This window comes from Acanthochromis polyacanthus, chromosome 17, assembly GCF_021347895.1.
Source record: "Acanthochromis polyacanthus isolate Apoly-LR-REF ecotype Palm Island chromosome 17, KAUST_Apoly_ChrSc, whole genome shotgun sequence".
Taxonomy (NCBI): Eukaryota; Metazoa; Chordata; class Actinopteri; family Pomacentridae; genus Acanthochromis; species Acanthochromis polyacanthus.
The window spans coordinates 6,013,396-6,033,898 of NC_067129.1; positions in this window are offsets into that span (position 1 = coordinate 6,013,396).

Here is a 20,503-nt window from a genome sequence, read left to right on the forward strand (position 1 = left end):
CACCCGAATCTGATGGGATCACAGCACCTAATTTATGGCAAGATGTCGAACAGATGAATAGATGAGGACAAATAGATAGTGGTAAGAGAAGAAAATGTGCTTCAAACGTGTCTGTTTGCAGTTACGGATATTAAAAGTGAAGCAAATCTAGGTATATCCTGAAGGCCATTGATGTCAGAGGTGAACAGCTATTTATGTGTGTGCTGAGAAATGCAAATGTTCTAACAAAGTTTTCTATTTTAGCCCATCACCAGCTGAATTGGGTCACACCGTGCTGCCACTGTATGCATTCTATAAGCCAGAACACTTTGAATAATCATAATTTCCATGCATATTGGAAAAGTGCATTTATTCAGCGTGAGAATAATCATACAGTATAGAACCAATTTAAACAGCTGAGAGAGAAAATTTCCAGTCTGTGGGAAAACAAATCTGAATTTAAAACATTAAAAATTACACTAAAAATATCCCAGAAGATGAGCTCGCTGCCCTGTTACATATTGTGACTTTGCATCTCTCTCTGTCTCACTCACACACACAGACACACACAGACACACACACAGACACACAGACACAGGCAGACACAGACAGACACAGGCAGACACAGACACACACACACACACACACACACACACACACACACACACACACACACACACACACACACACACACACACACACACACACACACACACACACACTCTTCCTCAGTGCATGAATGAGCAGATGAATAAGCTCCATGCCTAATTTCCAGATGATTTCTCCCATTAATCTGCAGTCTGCAGATGTTGTTAATTTATTTTGCTCCTCTAACCTCCTGTTGTCGCAGCTGTTAGAGGTTGGGAAGGGGATCTGCGTATGTGCGTGTGAGCACATCCTCTGTCAGTATACACGGCTGTTTGTTTGCGCACGTGCGCATCGCTGTGCGTTTGTCTACGTGGACCCCGTGCCAGCGTAGCGTGGTGTTAGGGCAAAGGAACAGGTGGAGCACAAAGTGAGACATGCACAGCAAGCAAAGCCAGTTACATCTCTGTGAACTGCAGCCACCGTCGGACGTGACTAGACTCCATCTCTGCCAAACTCTGTACCTCTGTGAGAATGTGTGTGTGTTTGTGTGCGAGGACAGCCACAGTGTGGCCCAGGGTCATGATGTTGACACCGGTCAGCTGAAGTCACCAATCTGATGAGTTGCAACTGGACTTTCACTTTAACTCAAAGAACCTGTGACCTCTTTGACCTTTTAGCCCTTTGACTTGTCCACCCCAAATCGAAAGATAAAAAAGAGAGATGTTATTAAAAGTGTGGCAGAACATTCCAGAGCAGCACACAAAGATCTAAAGTCCCTTTCCCAATGCTGCACATTTGGTAAGACGCCATTTCAGAAGACAGCAAACCCAAAATTCACCTCCAAATGGAGCATCTGCTGATCGAATGTTTACTACTAAAGAATCATTAACGGCTCTCTTGGAGACCACAGGATGCCTCGTACCGCCATCAGAATCTGATAAGGGTCACATAGTGTCAACTGTGGTCAAAAATTCCCATAAACACACTCCTAAACCTTGTGGACAGCCTTCCCAGAAGAGTTGAAGCTGTTCTAGCTGCAAACGGTGGACCAACGTCATATTGAACCCTATGGATTAGGAATGTTATGTCGTTTACTCTCATATGTGAGTCAAAGCAGGTGAGCGAATACTTTTGGCAATATAGTGTATCTATAATCATTCTGCACAGGCTAATAATATCAAAAATCTGCAAACATTTGTCTATTTCTGATCTAAATGTGTTAATACTGTATGCACACACAGGCTTAGTGATGGATAGATTAATAAAGGAGCTGCTTATTTTGTTTCTCTGGGTGTGTTCACATGTTTGTGCATACATTAGTTTGGTTACTTTCCTTTGATGAATACATATGATTAGCAAACGCGAGTAAGAAACCAACATCAATGTCATTCAGTTAATCAAGTTTCATGTTCTACTTCTCATTCCCTTAACAGCCCTGAAATCGACTATTAGGGAACAAACTAATTCTTTTCAGAAGATGGCAAGCGTCTTTAACATCAATGATAATAAATCAAGACTTGATAATCATGTTTGATTGTTTAATCATTGCTATAAAGATTGTTGGAGAACAATGGTGGCTGTTTTTCACTTGTTAAAAGGCTCTGAAGTGAATTCTAAACTTGAGTAAAAGTGAAAGCCAGTCTAATCAATCAGGAAAGTGATTTGCAGTTTGTAAATTCAGAACAACTCTTGGTTACATCACCATAAACACCCAGAAAACAGGCATTCTGACAGATTCCAAAATAATTTCCAACAATAATAATATATTGTATTGTAATATAAGTAGACTATATTTAGTAGTATATTTAGTATTTAGTATATTTAGTGCTTTTAAAGTCATATTTAATTGTATTTACATGTAATCAATATTTATTATTAATTAGTATCTCCATTGGGCAATTATGTGTTTCATGGCTAGCCTAGCTGCGCTAGACCGAGCTCTTAAGACACAAGGGTCTAGGAACGCTCGACAGGGAGGGAGGCGGGCTAAAAGGTTGTCTTTCAAATCACTCTGCAGCAATTGGGTAGGTATACAACCAATCAGCGCAACGAATAGGCTGATGTAGTTCCTAAGAGCGCCGGATTGTGGCTAAGTCCCATTAGCTTCCCAACCAGCGGAGCCAACTGGTATATTAAGGATTTGCCATATCCCGTCGGCATAAGTCCAAATACGTCTTTCTTCTCAATGAAACACTTCAGCGCCGTCCTTTGTTTATCTTTCAAGTTGAATTTCAGCTTCAAATCTTTAAGGGCTGTGGCCAAAGCCGAGTCAAAAGATAACTGTTTATTGTGCGCCGGTTGTTTCTGTCAGAATCGTCGCGCCTCTGTCGTCACTTAGTTACGCCCGCCTTCTGACTCTACACTTCATGGTGATTGGTCCGGCCAGTTTTAGGAGCATCCAACCTCGAGCCTTATGGAGGGTAACTAGACCCACCCTGGCAGAGAATTTAATTCGTTGCTGTGGGTTGTCTAGCGCGGCTAGGCTATTTCATGGCAGCAACAGTACTCAGATAAGAAATCAAGTTTAAAACAGTTTTGTTTCATTGCAGAACATACAGCAGCTTAAGAGAGTGATGTCAACTTATGAACCCCAGCTCAAACACAGAACAGAAACTACCTCTCTCATCGCAGTGATTAACTGTGTCATGTTTGTGGACCAACATTAAGGTTGCAAACTCAAAAAATCCTCCAATAAACTGAATTAATCTGCTGCCTTCGACTGTAAACAACATTTGCTCACAGAAGCAAGCATGCTCCCATCGATCCCTCCCTAAGCCTTCATGACCTCTAAACTGAAAGGTTAACAGCTAATCATATTGATAACTCATTGGCTCTATTGATCCTGCTCGGGAGTTAATTGGGTATTACTCATTAAAGTTTACTCTAATTAACTGAATTGGACGCATTAGAAGCCTTAGCAGTGCCAAAGACAGACAGTGCTTGTTATTATACACTCACTAATTGCATTTGGTGAAGAGTCCTCATTACCTCCACAAACATCCACTGTAAGTCAGGGAAGGTGTGAGCTGGCTCGGTAGAGGAAAGGCTACCAATGGGTCAGGTCTCTTTTTTTTAATCACTGCAATCAGCGCTGGCTGTTGGTTATCAAAAGGCACAGCGTGGGCTCAGGCATAGCGTGTCAGGACATCTTCTAAATGTGCACTAATTAGAAGCAGTGAGTGACACAAGGAGAACAGCTTGAGGCCTCCTCTCTCAGCGTGCGCTCTTTTGATAGGTACCGATTTTACCTTAGATTTCTTCTCGGTGTGTACAGCGTTGGCTTTAAGTCGGCCATGCTATAGCACATGTCCATGGCTGTACTGACCCCTCAGCCATTCCTGCTGCTGCGAAGCTTCGATGTTTAGACTGGAAGACAAACCTTGTAGATCCCCGGCAGAGTAGGGTTAGCATCAACATCATCATATATTCAAGCAGTGAAATAACATAAAAAACACAATTTGTTTTTGTGCTTTTAGGCTACTTTTAAAAGATGCTGAATAATGTGTAAACACTGAACACCAGATTTTCTTTGCAAACAGCAAAGAGGGTCCTGAGATAACACTGTAATTCTAACCGTCTTATTGATTCCTCTATATTAACCCTCCTGTTGTCCTCATTTATGGGCACCAAAAAATATTGTTTCCTTGTCTGAAAAAAAAAACAAAAATTCAGCAAAAACAATCCCCAAATTTCTGAAAATTTGCAAAACCTTCAGGAAGAAAATTCCAATAATTCCTTAAAAGCTTCTTTTAAAAGTTTTATTTAAAAAAATAACAAATCCCCCAAATTTTGCAAGAAAATTCTTGTAAATATTTTCGAAAATGAGTAAAAATCTTCCCAAAAAAATCCTAAAAATGTCTAAAGTGATTGTATATATATCAGTAAAACTTCTAATATTTTCTTTAAGAACATTCACAAACAAATATGAATGTTTTTGTGAATGTTCTTAAGAACCATTTTTAACATTTCTTTTTTCCACCAAAAAATGTTCAAAGATTTCCCAAAAATGTTGAAAATGTGGACATCAGAAGATTCACAATGAAAATATATTTTTTTCCCACATTTTCAAACTTAAAAACGGGTCAATTTTGACCCGCAGGACGACACGGGGGAATTGGAGGAGACAGAGGAAATTGTGTAAAGGTTTCCAAACAATGAGGCCAAAGTTGGAAACACCAGAGATCACGTACCTGTCCTCAAAAAGTTTATTTCTTTACTGCCAAAGCAGAACACCTTGACCCGAAAAGAACGCATACGGCGCTTCACACGTCGCGTCTCCGTCATACAGCGTTTCACACCCATCGCACAACCTGCTGCGGGGCTGACGCCTGAGGCAAATAAACGAAAACATGACAGAAACCGCATGAGCCAAAACTGCTGAAAAACAACCACACTTTCCGCGCTATCAAAGAGCTCGCTGATAGTGCGTCCGTGGGTGGGTGTTGCCTGGCAGCGAGTTGGACGGTGCCAGTGGCTGCTGTATCATTTGCGCCCAGTGGAGCCAGCGAGGCCATATGTCCAGACGGAGGGGGGCTGAGCCATAGAGCCCTCGTCCTGTGGTTCAACTGCTCGGGCCAAACTGCCCGACCATATGGGGATGAAAAATGTGTGTGTTTTTGAAACAAACTCTGGGCTCAGATTGCATGGGTTAGTGGCATGTTAGCAAGAACTAATAAACTGTCTTGGAATTCTACTGTCGGGAACTATAATCTCATTTCCTCAGGAGAAGCTGGAAGTTGTGCAGCATAGAAAAAATCTCACTGAGCTGAAACAAATATGTATAGGATATTGTTAGAGCCATAGCCACCCATCTTGTGTATACCGAGTGAAACAAACACAGTTTTTTATTTGCCTGTCTAGAGAGAATTTAAAAGCCAGTGAGATATATTCATGCTTATTGCAACACGGAGCCCTGAGACATAATGGTGAAACTCGCAAATGCAGTCACATTACTTCTAAACAATCAGAAATGCATTGTTGATCCCCAAGGGTATGTTACAATTGCTGCCATTCAAATTCTTAGGAAATATAAACAGTAAAATAAATCATAAATCAACATAAGTAGAAAAAACATGTCCTCAAATAGTGTTGTACTCAGCTGCACCCGAAACCACCCACTTTAAACTTTCAGCCTTATCATACTCCCTACCGGAGGCACATATGACCAGCTGTGAACACCACAGCCCATAGTTGTTGATATTATCCTAATCCACAGTCTGCGCAGAGGACTCTCTTCCATAGACACACAGTAGATTGGTCCCTAATGCTACAGCTGAATGTGACACATCCCATATCAGTGGTTACAATTGTATTTTTTATGTTGAAAGCTTCATTTTTGTGACAAAAATATACTAATAAAACTCATAATGGTCAACTTTTGTCTCTTGATAATGCTACAATGTAATGAATGTAACACACTTGGCGAATTATGGTGCTGCCAGCAGGAGGCAGTATGGTGCAAGTTTTGAAATCCCTCTCAAAGCTTGTTTTATGTTTGGCAGTCCACGTGGACGAACTACAACATTTTAGCCACCCCACCCCCTCATGCGGCCCTTCTCAAGCGGAAAGTTTTTGCGTCGTGCACCTCTAAATTTTTTTGAACAATGCGGACGGAGACGCGTGAAAATCACACAGTCTATGGGATAACATGGCAGTAGAAGAGGACCTCCTAGCAGCAGAAGTTCAGAAATACAGGCATTTATACGATTCATCACACAGGCATCACCGTCATAACCAGATATGTGTTTACGATACACTGCCCCCTGCAGTTTGGAAGCAGATGCCGCATGAAGTGTAGAAGCCAGACTCGATCTCTCATGTGGATTTAAAGCATCTCATTTCCATCACGTTTGTGCAGAAAGCATAACCCAGGTTAAATTCTGCCCAGCAAAACTGCAACTCTTCCTTTTACAGGTTGGTGAAGTTTTAAAACTTGTATAATTACACGGACGAGCTGCTTTTTCTTTGTGTCACAGGAGACTGAAGATGCTGTCGCTTGTACTGTTCCAGTGGGATTAAACTAACATCCAAGAACGTTGTAGCATTTGGCTCCAGTATATTTAATTTTAGCATTAATATTAATTTTCCTGGGATTACAGTTTGCTGAAAATGGGCTTTACTGGTGTTAGAGTTTAACATAAAAGTTATATTCCTGAACATTATAGAGATTTAGATTTTTACAGGACTCTTTTCTGGTCATGTATCATCAGCCTGAGACCTGTTACACAAGCCTTTGAGACAAATTTCAGGCTGAGGGGTCCCTGTGGTCTCTCACGGACTTGGTGGTGATGAACCAGGCAGAGATCAGCCTCATTAGCAGACTAATGCTGCACAATGATATGATGTACAAAGAGGCTCACAGAATAGACAGATACAGAAAGTTTAACATTGGTCTGAAGCACCGTTGTTATAAATTTTGCCAGTCTTAAAATTTGACAATCATTACATGTGGGTACACTATAACACAGGGGTGTCAAACATGTGGCTCGCAGGCCAAAACCGGTCTGCCAGAGGGTCGAATCCGGACTGCGGGACGACCTAGTAAAGTGTGACAATTACAGAGAAGACATTAACTACAAATTGTAAATTTGTAAAACCATAAACTTAAAATAATTTCTAGACCTTGACAAGTTGTTTTGATCATGAAGTAAAATACTAAATTGCTCATTGTTCTTTTGTCATTTTGGGTCTCATTTCTGTAATATTTTGTCATTTTTGTTTGTCTTTTTTGTCATTCTGATCATGAAACGCTATATTGTTCATTGTTCTTTTGTCGTTTTGTGTCTCATTTCTGTAATATTTTAGCCTAGCCGCGCTAGACCCATGCTCTGAAGACGCAAGGGTCTAGGCACGCTCGACAGGGAGGGAGGCGGGCTAAAAGGTTGTCTTTCAAATCACTCTGCAGCAATTGGGTAGGTATACAACCAATCAGTGCAACGAATAGGCTCCTGGAGTGCTGGAAATCAGAGGATGCGGTAGTTCGCTGAAGCCTTATTTATACAGTCAATGGGTGAAGCTCAAGTATATTACAGACATGTTAACAGAAAGATTATTCAGAGTCGGTGCTAATGGAGCTCAACGACTGTTGTCGTTTTTGTTGTCGACCCTGGCAGAGAATTAAATTCGTTGCCGTGGGTTGTCTAGCGCAGCTAGGCTAGTTGTTTCCGGTTGTTTCTGTCAGAATTGTCATGCCTCTGTCGTCACTTAGTTACGCCCGCCTTCTGACTCTACACTTCATGGTGATTCGTCCGGCCAGTTTTAGGAGCATCCAACCTCGAGCCTTATGGAGGGTAACTAGACCCACCCTGGCAGAGAATTAAATTCGTTGCCGTGGGTTGTCTAGTGTGGCTAGGCTAGTAATATTTAGTTTTGATGTTTTTTGTCCTGTTTGTCTGACTTCTGTTGCTTGTCTGATGTTTTTGTCATTTTGTTTCTGATTTTTATCGTTTTGTGTTTCTTTTTGTCTTGCCAGTGTCGTTTGTCTATTTTTTTGCCATTTTCTTTCTCGCATTTGTCATTTTTTCCCTCATTTTTATTGTTCTGTCTTTTTTTGTCTCGCTTGTGTCTTTTATCCATTTTATTGTCATTTTGTTTCTCACTTTTGTTGTTTTGTGTCTCATTTTTGTAATATTTTGTCCTGTTTTTGTTGTTTTTTTCTGACTTTCGTCATTTCGATCAAAGTAAAATTCTGTATTGTTCAGTTCCAGAAGACTAAATATTCTCTGTGTTTGTAGACACTCTGTGATCTGTAAGTTGTAATGTGCAAATTATAAACTAAATTTGGAGTTGTCATTATTTACAGGGTATTACGCTCTGATTAAACTGGTTTAGGGGCCACATTCAAACTGGGCTGAATGTGGCCCCTGAACTAAGATGAGTTTGACACCCCTGCTATAACAACAATCTGACACCTGAAAAAGAAGAACTGGCAGCTGAAAAGCATTTCATCATCAGCACCACTGTCAGATAATCATATATGAAATTAAAACTGGCAGCGCACAGACTTATTGGCAAAGTAAAGCGTGAACCATCTGTTCAACGTTCTTCAAACTGACCTAAAATTTGACTAATAATCTCACTTTGACATTGGATAAATGACAGATTTGTTTTTGCCCAATACAGAAATTCACAAAGGACAGCCTTCCTGTCAGCCTCTGCACTGCATCCTGCATCACAGCTGCTCGTTTATCAAAAGGAGAAAACAACAAGAAAAGAGAAAGGGCAGGGCTTATTGTCATTCTGTGCAATCATCTTTGCAGTGAGAACAAGGCCAGTTGAACTGGTGGAAGAATGCCGCATGATAATAAGTGGCCCATTAGGAACACTGGCGAAAGGTACCACGCTGTGCCACTGTAATAGACTGAATAATCAAGACGCCCGCTCTGGCAGTAATAGAAGCTTTGCCGGCCTGGAAAAACAGTCTGAATGAGATGCTCATCTGTGTGTATGAATGTGTCAGTATGTGAGCAGCTGAATAGATCGAATTGCTATTCCCAGATTGGGGCACCATTTGGGCCTCACACCTTTAGCAAAGATTACATTTCTGGCTATTTCTATGTTTTATTAGGTCTATTAACCTGTTTGGCTTCTACAAACCCTGCAGAGGGTAAATGTCCATACTGTGAAATGCATATAATATTGATTGTTTTTTGGCATCCAAGGAAATATTTTCTGTCTTTCTGTACATGTGTGGTTGTTCATCTTTGTCTCATCAGTCCATAAAACTAAGGCCAGCAACTCCAGCCTGGCCTTCCTGTTCTTGCTGATGAGTGGTTTGCATCTTCTTGTGTAGCCTCTGTACTTTTGTTCATTCAGTCTTCTGCCAACAGTAGACTGTGACACCTTCACTTCTGCCTTCTGGAGGTTGTTGCTGATGTCACCAGCAGCTGTTTTAGGGTCTTTCTTTACAGCTTTTATAATGTTTCAATCAATTGCTCCGGTCTTCCCTGGTCTACCCATTCGACATCTGTTACTTACCACACCAGTGGTTTCTTTCTTCATCAGGACTTTCCAAATGGTTGTACTGACTACGGCCAATGTTTGTGCAACGACTCTGATTGATTTTCCATCTTCTCACAGCTTCACAATTGCTTGTTTTCCACCCATAGACAGCTATCTGATTTTCTTGTTGGTTACACCTCTGACTATAGATGCAGTCTGCCCAGGCAAAATCCAAATCTGAAACTGAGCGTAGACAATAAGCGCTATTTATTGTTTGAATACTCAATATAATAGTGCACACCTGTCAGTCACATGTTCAAATACTTTTGCTCGTGTGACAAAATGGGCCTCAGAAATTGGCCTCACTCTTCCAATACTTTTGGAGGGGAGTGTAGCAGGGACTCAACAGTTTGATTCCCTGGGATGCAATTACACAACAACAACTTCATAAAGACTTCACTTTTAATCTTTCCACAGACATAGATTATTCTAGTTTATGTTTGAACAAGAAAAAAAAGTACTAAATCCTAATATCGCATTTTGATGTGATGTAAACCAGGGCTGTGAGACAAGCTTAAGGACATGGAGTAACAGAGGTTAAATATAAGCACTAAAAATAGACGGACAGCAGTCCAAATTCCTCAAGCCAATACAAAAAGTCAGGATTAATATTTGAAGTAAGGGATATTAAAAGCAGCGTAAATATAAGTTAATATAAGTGTGCATTTTGTTGCATTGTAAGAGCATATTTATCTGGGAAAATAAACCAACAGGAGCTTCCATTTCCTGGGGCGATTGCAAGAAATCCTATTTCAAACTCAGCCTGTCAGTATTCTGCCCTCAGCTTGGCAGTATCTCATTATCGCACATTTTCTGACAAGTATTTCTGCAGACATGGATCATTTAAGATGGAAGTGTGGCTATCCAAGATTAATCTGCAGCTGAACCCGGCCTGGCCTCCCTGAAAAAGGCGCAAAAAACACCGGCCAGAGCGGTCGTCCAGAAATCGATTAAGTAATATAACTTTACTGGCATTCATGTAAGAGCTCGCAGCTCTACAGCCACCATTCTGCAGCCGTATAACTAATACGGCCAGTCAAAGAACATGATGTTGAAGCGGTTTAAAGGGATTCGCTGACAGCGTTCGTCTCACTTCACATTACTTTCTTTGCCAGCCACAGCTCGGGCTTCAGCATATGTAATGAAAGTAATACGCTACCCATCACAGTCTCTGGTAAAGGTTTCATTTTGACCCTCTCTGGGTGTTATTTTGCAGCACATAAACAACTCTGGCATTCATAAATAATACCTTTCCCTGGGTAAAAGAGACAGGCAGACATGAGACTGGCTGGCAGATGCCAACATTCTCGATTGGCACCCCGTGAGTGTAGGTGTCCCAGCTTTCTCTAACACTCTGCTTCTGATTCCCACAGCCATCCATTTTCCTGCATGTGTGCACGGGCTGCAATTCCTCCACAATCGTTGCTTCGTCGCTGACATTTTTCTTTCTCTCCATCTTCAGTTCATTTATCTTGGAACACTTTGGCTCATTAATACTTATATGTTTATGTGTTTGTGGCCTGCAAGGAGACAGCACAATTACACTTAATGAAAAATTGCGCAGATTTCTGTATGCAGAGAGGAGTGTCAGGCTTAATCTTCCTCTTCTCTATCTCCTCCTGCTGTGCTTGTATCCTTATCATTGCTCACCATCGTAAGAGCTCCATGTCGGAGTCAATCAACGACAACCCAAAATGGTGCATTGTTCATCTCGGTGGAGGGAAAGGTAAACACCATCATTGGTCATGAATGGGACGAGTTGTCAGAGAAACAAGGAGATTGGTGGAAATCATTTTTCTAAAGGTTCTCTTGCCCATTACGAGCTGCTTGTCACTGTCAGATCCCCACGTCTCGGTCTTTCCAAGGCTCCCTTTCAGTTCTGTATTACCTTGCTCCAGGAGGCTCCTTCATCCATATGCATGCCTTGTTCAAGGTAATAAGCTACGACGCTCCAGAGCCTCCCATGCTTCGGTGTGTATGCCCAGCAGTTATGTGTGGAAATTAAAATCAATGAAAATTTGCAACGGTTGAAGTAGTCAAGGTTTGCTGTAATCTTTATTGAATGGTGCACTGAGCTCATCGAAGTGGAGTGAGCCAGGTGAAAAAAAATGTAATTAATTTGGGGCAGTCCTTTTTGCCCCGCTGATGGACGAAACAAATCACAATGGAAATAGGAAGCGCCTGGCAATCCTGACAATCAGTTAATCTTTTAAGTAATGTATCAGCCCCTAAACTGTGTGAATTTCCTGTTTTCCCAGTTTCCTATCATTGAAAATTGAATACCTGTGAGTTTGTTGCACAAGACAAGCTATTTGTCAGTTTGGGCTCAGGCACCTTGTGACGAACTACGTTCTGTATTTTTCTGACATTTCACAGACTGAACAATTCATCAATTAAAAAGGATAGAAAGTAATCGCTATTGAAGCAGGATGCCCCAAAGTTATTAATTCCTGACAAGTCGAAGCACCACTCTTTAACCTTTATTTCGGCATCACAGTGCAGAGATGATTGCGGTATATAGAGGCCGGGACATCTAGAAATTCTGTGACGGTTGCTTCTATATTTTGAGTCTGAAGGTCAAATTTCATCATGCTATACTCTTATTGTGACCTCTTCTTGCTCATACTTGCCAGAAATGTCTGCCAAGTGAGAGACACATCCCATATTCCTCATAAAAGGTCATGTAGAGGTCTACATGAGAGATATGAAAGGTCAGTGTGCTTTACCACTGGGATTAAAGTGACCCATGTCCACCCCTGGAGAAAGTGATTAAGACCAAACCACAGACAGCTGCACTGCCCAGCCTGCTAAAAGGTGGTCCCTGATAAACAATGTGTGTGTGTGTGTGTGTGTGTGTGTGTGTGTGTGTGTGTGTGTGTGTGTGTGTGTGTGTGTGTGTGTGTGTGTGTGTGTGTGTGTGTGTGTGTGTGCTGAAGCATGCCGTCACTGACACTTTCCTGACAGAGACAGAGGTGTGAATTTGCACCTCCTAAACAAAGGCATGGCACACTTTTCAACTTTGAAACCACTCTCACAATCGATTTCATGTACAGCTCCTGAAGAGGAGAAGGAACCTGTGTGGTCTTCTCTGAAAATATGTCCATTGATTTCCTAGTGTGAACTGCCAACATTGACAAAACTCGGGTCAAAGCAAAATTTGTAAAGTGAAGCGTTAAAGGTGCTGAAAATGGCATCCAGAACTGCTGGATGTTGCACTACAGCGCCGGCATCTCAGACCAAAACAAACAGGTGCATTGATCATACCTTACCCCTCCGGTCACATTTCATTTTCTACCAGAAACACTGTATACACAAGAGCCAAAACACACACACGTACACACACAGAAACACAAACAAATAAGTCACAACCATTAACCCAAACTGACAATGTAAACTACACTGAACTGCCGTAATGAGTTGTTGTTAACTCAAGTAACGTTACTTTCACTTCACCATCTCTCAGAGGAGACAAAAGCAGCAAAACAGCAGCACATACTTGCTAAGAAGAAATTAAACAATTAAATGAGGGTTCCAAGCTTGACTGCATTTTGGATGATGAACAGAGCATGAAATGGTTTATGTGATTGACAGACAACACCAAACATCAGCCACCCAACAGGGCAATGGCATGTGGACCTGTGACAAATGATGGTATGGAGGATCGATAAGCACAAAAGCGAGGATGAGTCATGCATGAAAGTTAGTCCAACCGGCCTCGTCTTGTTGCCAGTATCTCACCCCCACAACCAGGCTGTATGTGTGTCACTGACCACATACCAAGGGATGCAGAGTAAATCCATGTGCAATCTCTAATTACAAACAACAAAAAAATTGGGGATCTTATCTCTTGCGCACTGAAAAGGGAACTGTTAATTGCTTACTGTACATTCCAAAATCGGCAGAAAAAACAAGGCTCAATTTGCAGTACACAGTGTAACTCTGTACGCATGTAATGGGGCATGAATTAAAATGCTTTAGATACTGAATAATGTGATTTATTTTCATATTTCTTCTATATCACAGTTATCCAGTGATAGGATTACTACATCCAAATAAATGTAAATAGCTATTCAAATGTACTCTATATTCCAAAATGCAAACAAATATGGGCAAAGAAAGCTCACAGAACAACTTACTGTATCCATAGCAAAGTGATACTTTCTGTTCTTGTAAAAGTGAACATTTGTTCACAGTACAGCCTGAGCCATACTAGAGATTATGCAGTAATATACAGCATGTATATATTTATTAGTGGTGGGATGCGATAAAAAAATTAATCCAATTAATTAGAGGCTTTGTAATTAATTAATCATGATTAATTGCATTTTTGTCAAAAAGTAATATTTAACAAAATAAGCAAAGTTTTTCAATTCAAATACATTTTGGTTGATGACTGAATCAGTAATTAGACATACATGAATTTAAATAAAAATGTTTGTTTCTGCAAACTCACAGTGCAATTATAGCGATTACAGTCAACATTTTAAGACATTTTGTAAACTCAAGGACTTTCAATGTCGTGAAAAGTGGTCTATTAGGGGATGGCTACACGTTTGCCTGTACCAGGACTGTTATAGCTAACATTAGCTCTGGTGCTAACAGCAACATGCTTTGCACTGAGGTGATATCGTCAGCTTGAAGTGCTGCGGTTATGAGAAAACTCTTTGTTGCACAATTTGCACAAAACCACGTTTTTTTTTCCAAGCTGCCATCGGGAAGTTTTTTAAAAGAAAATTTTCCACCCAGCAAGCCAAACAATGCAGTCTCGTCTTCCATCACTGTTCACCAAATGTTCTTGTTGTGCTGACATCACTCACACAAGCAGAGACCTTTCAACATTATACAAAATATTGATAATCAAGGACACATTCATTATTTTATATTGCCATATAAGGCAGACAAATCAATTAGCAACTCTCAAATGGCAGGATTGATAACCACCTTAAACCTTTCATCATAAATACAAGATACAAATTTTGTAAACAGCAGTGACAAATGGTCAGCCAAAATCTGGTGTCTAACTGGTGCACAGCTCTTAATTATTATGTCACAATGACACTAACCAAGGAATATATTTTCTCAGGTCGACCTCGGTAAAGCGGAAATCGTTTATCAACATAAACTCGAGGTAAAGTGTTGGCTCATTTGCTTTGCAGACAATAAAAGTGATGTCTGGACTCAGTATGGTGGATATACAGCTAGAGATTCATGCTGTCAAGATTGATGCCTCAAATTAAAAGCCATCAATAAGTGTGCCAGACACTTTCTCCTTCTGCTGTTACCATAATCACCATTTGTTGTATTATTGACAATCTGCCACAAGTTCTGTCACCGTTCAAGATTGACAACTGCATGCTTTGTGTGAGCTTTGCAGCTGGGAATGTATAGCATACTGACAAAACAGAAAGGGGAAAAAAAGGAAACAAATATGTGTTTTATTTTTGTATGGAAAAAATGACTATTTCATTAACATACTCATTGCACCTCTTGTGCTGTGTGCAAATCCTGCTTAACTGGCAAAAGCATGAGAGCTTATAAGACAGAGTTAGTTGCTTTTCTTTGTTAATAAATGGAAGATTGGATTTACCAACCAGTGTGTCAACATATTCTCAGCAGATGGGAGGAGTGATCACAGTCAGAATCTTCCCAATAATCCACAGTCAACTAATGTCATTTGTAAATCAGATCTGACAAATAAGGATTAATGCAAAAACACAAAAGTATGCACAGAAACAGACTTCTATTTTTCATATAGCTACACCATAAACAGAAATACTGTCATATGCAAAACGCATGTTAACTGAGCTCCTTCTAATTCCCTGGCAAACACTGCTGGCCCTCCTCCTACGGCGATGCCATTCGAGATTTGTCATCCAATCTCATGAGACCATGTGCTCACATCCGAACGAGTTTGACTCCGCGATCAGCTAAATCTAAATGTCACTTTCCTGCCATTTCCGCAGCATCAGGAGGTCCACTCTGATTTGCTCTGTCAGTCCATGGATGCACGCCAACCACTGTCTTTGAGCGTCTCTAGGTTTGATGGCTTCAGAGTGAGATGAGTGGTTTTGCATTCAGAACACACTCATATCGTGTTTGCGCCAGAGACGTTTCCATTACCTGACAGGGGACCGAGAGAGCTTGGCTATGATCCCCATGGCAACGTGACACATGGAGAGATCAGACCAGATATGATGATGTGAAATAATGTGACGTGGAATGCGTCTCAGTTTCCTGCAGAAAAGAAAGTATTCTTAAATATTAACTTTGCATGAAGATTATGTTTTCCGCTGAATGAAATCCTACCAATTTCTGATATATCACACCATGTCAGTATATTTTTTTGAATTTAAAATAAAAATAACAAACCATAAAAGACCAGATTCCATCCAACTTCTTTTTCCAGAAGAACTAAAAATGCATTTGAGCTCTTCCGCTGCAACAGTGCAGCACTCAAGTAAATTCACTTTCCATCCCTTTCGCCTACATGAATGTTATATATTACCCAGCAGTCCTCCTCCTCTTTGTAATGTAAATAATGTTGTAATTATAATAACTGCAGGGTGTCTGCAGACTGTAAAACATATTCAATTTCATTATACCAGCCACTGATTGAAGTTTAATGCTTTAAATATGTAAGCATAGGATGAAAGAATATGATGAAGAAGGAAAGCAGACACAGAAAGTTTCAAATCCAGGTACTTAATTCTCATTTTCATGTTTCAAAAGCAGCTTATCATATATTTAAATATGAAAGAATACCAATTTAAACTTGCTTTTATGAACAATGACAAGAATGGAATACAAAGCAGTGGTATCAGTGCCACTTTACATAGAAAATACTGGATGAATTTAAATAAACATGCCCCTATTTGTGTCATTTTAGTGTCAATCGCATCGTTCCCCACTACCATATTCATTGGACATAAGTAATGATGGAGTCAGGAATCAAGTAAGGATGCAGAATCTGAATGCTACACAAGTCGTATTCAGTTGAGAAAGAGAATGAGAAATTACGCAGAGACAGTAAATAAAAGGCACAATATGACTGGACGCAGCGATGCAGGATGAAGTAGGGAAAAGAGAGAGAGGCATAATGGTCACCATCAAGGTCATAATGGTTCAATCAGAGAGCCGCGCTGCAGATCATAATGTAAATGCAGAAACAATTAAAATGCAGATCACAGGATGGGGAGGCTTTGGGAAATGAGGCGTTTTGCCAAGACACACTAATAAATTCTATGTGCAACCTCATTGCAGCCTGCTGCCTCCCTGCAAACTCAAGCGGCTTCTATGGGCTGAAAACAGAGTTTGTCCATGGTAAGTGCTTAGACAGACGGTCCATTAGTCCGCTTTAACATTAATCTCCATCACAGCTCTCCCCCGATCCTTCTTCTCCTCCCACGATCCATTCTCCCCAAAATGAAACTACTCACAACATTTTAGTGGATTGATTGGGGGCTCACTACCGCCATCTAAAAAATTGAGGTTTGACCTACTGATGATCCATCTCTGTTAATGGAAAATGAACCAAAATATAAAGCAGCCTCATAGACTGTCTGCCTCGCTATCTTTTTCCCTCACTCCCCCGTACATTTTACTTGCTCTGTCCAAGGCCAATTATTGGCATGTCCCCTTGAATGACAAAACACAATGCAAGCATTATTCTACAGATTTCTGCTACACAATCAGGATTTTTACAGGAAACAGAACGTCCCATTCAGTATGGCTGGCTGACACTCGGCCTGGCCTTTAAGACAACAGTGACATTTACTGGGGGATAAACACTTTATCGATAGAAATAAGAAAACTGTGCGATAGTTTCACTTAAATGCATTAGACTAAAACTGTCAACAACAACGCAAAGCTTGGTTGCGTGAACAAACTCCAAGCAGACCCCTCACCAGACTTATATACAGCTAATAATGTCTTGATAGCTTTCGACACTCTCACCATTGGTTTTCGTGGAGGTCTCTTAAGGTATGCTAGTCTGCAGACAACAGTTAAAATACATTCATATCCCAGTTACCCCACCACTTCCACATAAACAATAAACGCCCAGTGGCCTGTTTCATTGGTTGATGAACTGGGGGTCCATGTGGAGGCCAGTGCAGATTTTTGCTTACTAATTCCATATTTATTTTGAGGTTTTTCATCATGCTAAAGTTAAAATTTATACCTTCCTAATCAGATTTTTGGTCAAAGTGGCTACATTCAAAATAAGGTGGTTAAATTCAAATGAAACCTCTTTTCTTTGGGTGTTTCTTCTATTTTTAAAAAGTTATATTGGACAGTGGAGAGAGAGAGAGAGACACAGGAAATGTGGGGAGAAGACATGCAGCAAATGGCGGTGGGTCGGACTCAAACTCATGACCTCTGCTTCGTGGACTAGAGCCCTTGTTCAAGGGTCACTCGCTCAACCAGTTGAGCTATCAGGGTGCCCTCTTTGGGTCTCTCCATTAAAACGATGTCATTAAATATGATCAATAATCACTGATATCAAGTGACATTATAAAAAAAATAGTGATCTCTCAACACTCAGTGACACTGACTAGAAAGCGCGATAAACAGAGTTTGGTTTGTTTTCCAGGTGTCAACTGTTTACCTCTATTTTCCTTCCTCCAAATTTTTTCCATCATGGCCTCCCTTCAATTTCCTAAGCAATTGTAGAAAGAAAGCGAACACAAGACACTTGATATTCTATTTCCACTGAAATGCAACTCACTCTTTTAGTATTCTCTTGTAATCCTGAAAAAGAGGCAGTGTCTGATGAAAGAAAACCATTTCACCCTCAATAGCAAAGTGCAGCTTAAATAAAGAGACCCAAACAGATCTTACTAACATTTCTCATTAATGCTTGACCTCTGTTGAAATAGTCATCACTTGTACTTGTTGACCTTTACATTAGGATATTGTATATATGTAGTCACATTTTGCTGTCTTGTCATAAAATTCAATTGAACATTTTTAGTTGTGCATCACAGTCACTTGTGAGATTTGGCTCAACATAATGAACGTGTTTTCACTTGACAGACATTTGGATATAGAGTTTCTCATACCACTTTTAAGGGGGATTTTGAGTGATTTAATCACTATTCATCAGTGTGTCTTGGGAGCATTTATACCAAAGTTTATATGCAGTTAAGCACAACTTGAAGTGCGCTCACTGATCACCCAAGATGCATGTTAATTTCAGCTATAACCCCAGAAGGAACTCTTTAGATTCAACTTCAAATCCTGGAGTTGGCGATGGACTTACTGTGCTCTATTTTACTGGAAATAAGGAATTAAACCCCAAACTGCTCCCCTAATTCTAGGTAGCATGCACCAAGGGACAAGCTGTTTCTAGCAGCATCATGACTACCATTTACTGAATAATAAGATCATAAAATAACATCAAACTGCAGCTGCAAATAGGAAGGAAAACAAATGTCAATGACTGCCTAATGTTTAATTTCAACTGTCATCTTACATCAGCTTCAGCGGTTAACACAGGCTTCACATTTGCACACTCACTCTCATTAGACAGACGAAATCGGCTGACTTCCCTTCCATCTGTGAACATTATAATTTCCCTCCATATTTACATAACATTACTGACCATCATTGTGGAGTCAGCGACACTGTTTCCATACCGATTGCTGTGCTGTGAGGCACGTTGCATTGTGACCTCTCACACGCAGCACTGAAAAGAGGCAATCATCTCGCTTGCTGTAAACCATACTGCCGTTCCAAAACCTATTTTGCAGCATTAATTATTTATCTGGTTTACAGATGGCTTTACCTGAAAACGTACCATCTGGGTTTTTGGTGTTGTTGTTTTCAGTAGCACAGATAGTCAGGAAAATACTCCATGTGATTTTCCTTAAAAATTGGCTTCTGATCATCCAACAAATTGCTCCAATGTATGAGGCAAGAGGGCTTTGAATCTTCTTCAAGACCAATGGATAGCCCAGCACATTTGTCCCTATGCATTAACATGGAGGTCAATCAATTAGTTCACTGGAGTGTTTGTCCATGCCCTCTGGACCAATACACCAAAAGGCTGATCTGACCAATCTACTGGCAGGAAAAGATCATTAGCCACTACCTGCATAATAAATGTCACCATGGAAAACAAGTGTGATAATTATGTGGTTATGAATTGGCTACGTTATCGGAGTTCCGTTCCTACTGATCTACCTAAGCCGTTTTTTGTCATAAGTCGGAACTCCGACGAAAATGTAAACAAAAACGATACATGCATCAATATATCCATCAGTTCTTTCGAAAAGTCATGAATACCAGTGAAATTCAGGAATGTATGAGTGATTTTACAAGAAGATAACAGAATATTCTAACGGACTGATATTGTTGTTGATGTTGAGGTTTCATGTTTACTGTTCAGTTGGAGATTTACCTAATGTCAGTGAACATGCCATGTTTAGTTAGCTCATCTCTGATTTGATCAGAGTCAGCAGTAGTCTGTGTATCCAGCGAGAGAGAGCTGGGAACGGCGGCTAATTCTGGAGCAAAGTTACAGGGTTTTTGTAGGTATTTTGGCACTGGCTACAGCCCACAGTAGCCTGTGCGAAGGTTCAATAACCGACAAGAGAACAAGATAAAGCCTTACTCATTCATCATGGAGGGTTGCTTCAATACGTTGCACTGTTTTTACAACTTGACCAATGTTCATGGGTGTTTCGCCCTGTTCCAAGCGTCTTATTATATCTAATTTCACTTCACTGGAGATGGCTTTCCTTTTCTTCGAAGCACTGCTATCAGAAGAGTCTGACTTACGCTTGGGAACCATAATGAAGGACAAAAAGTTAGTGAATGTAGCACAATCCAAGGTGGCATACAACTGGCAAATGTAAACAAAGCAGTCGTATAGAGCTGTGTGACGACGTATTAATCCGATTCACTTGTAGTTCCACGTAACCATTTCCAACATAAT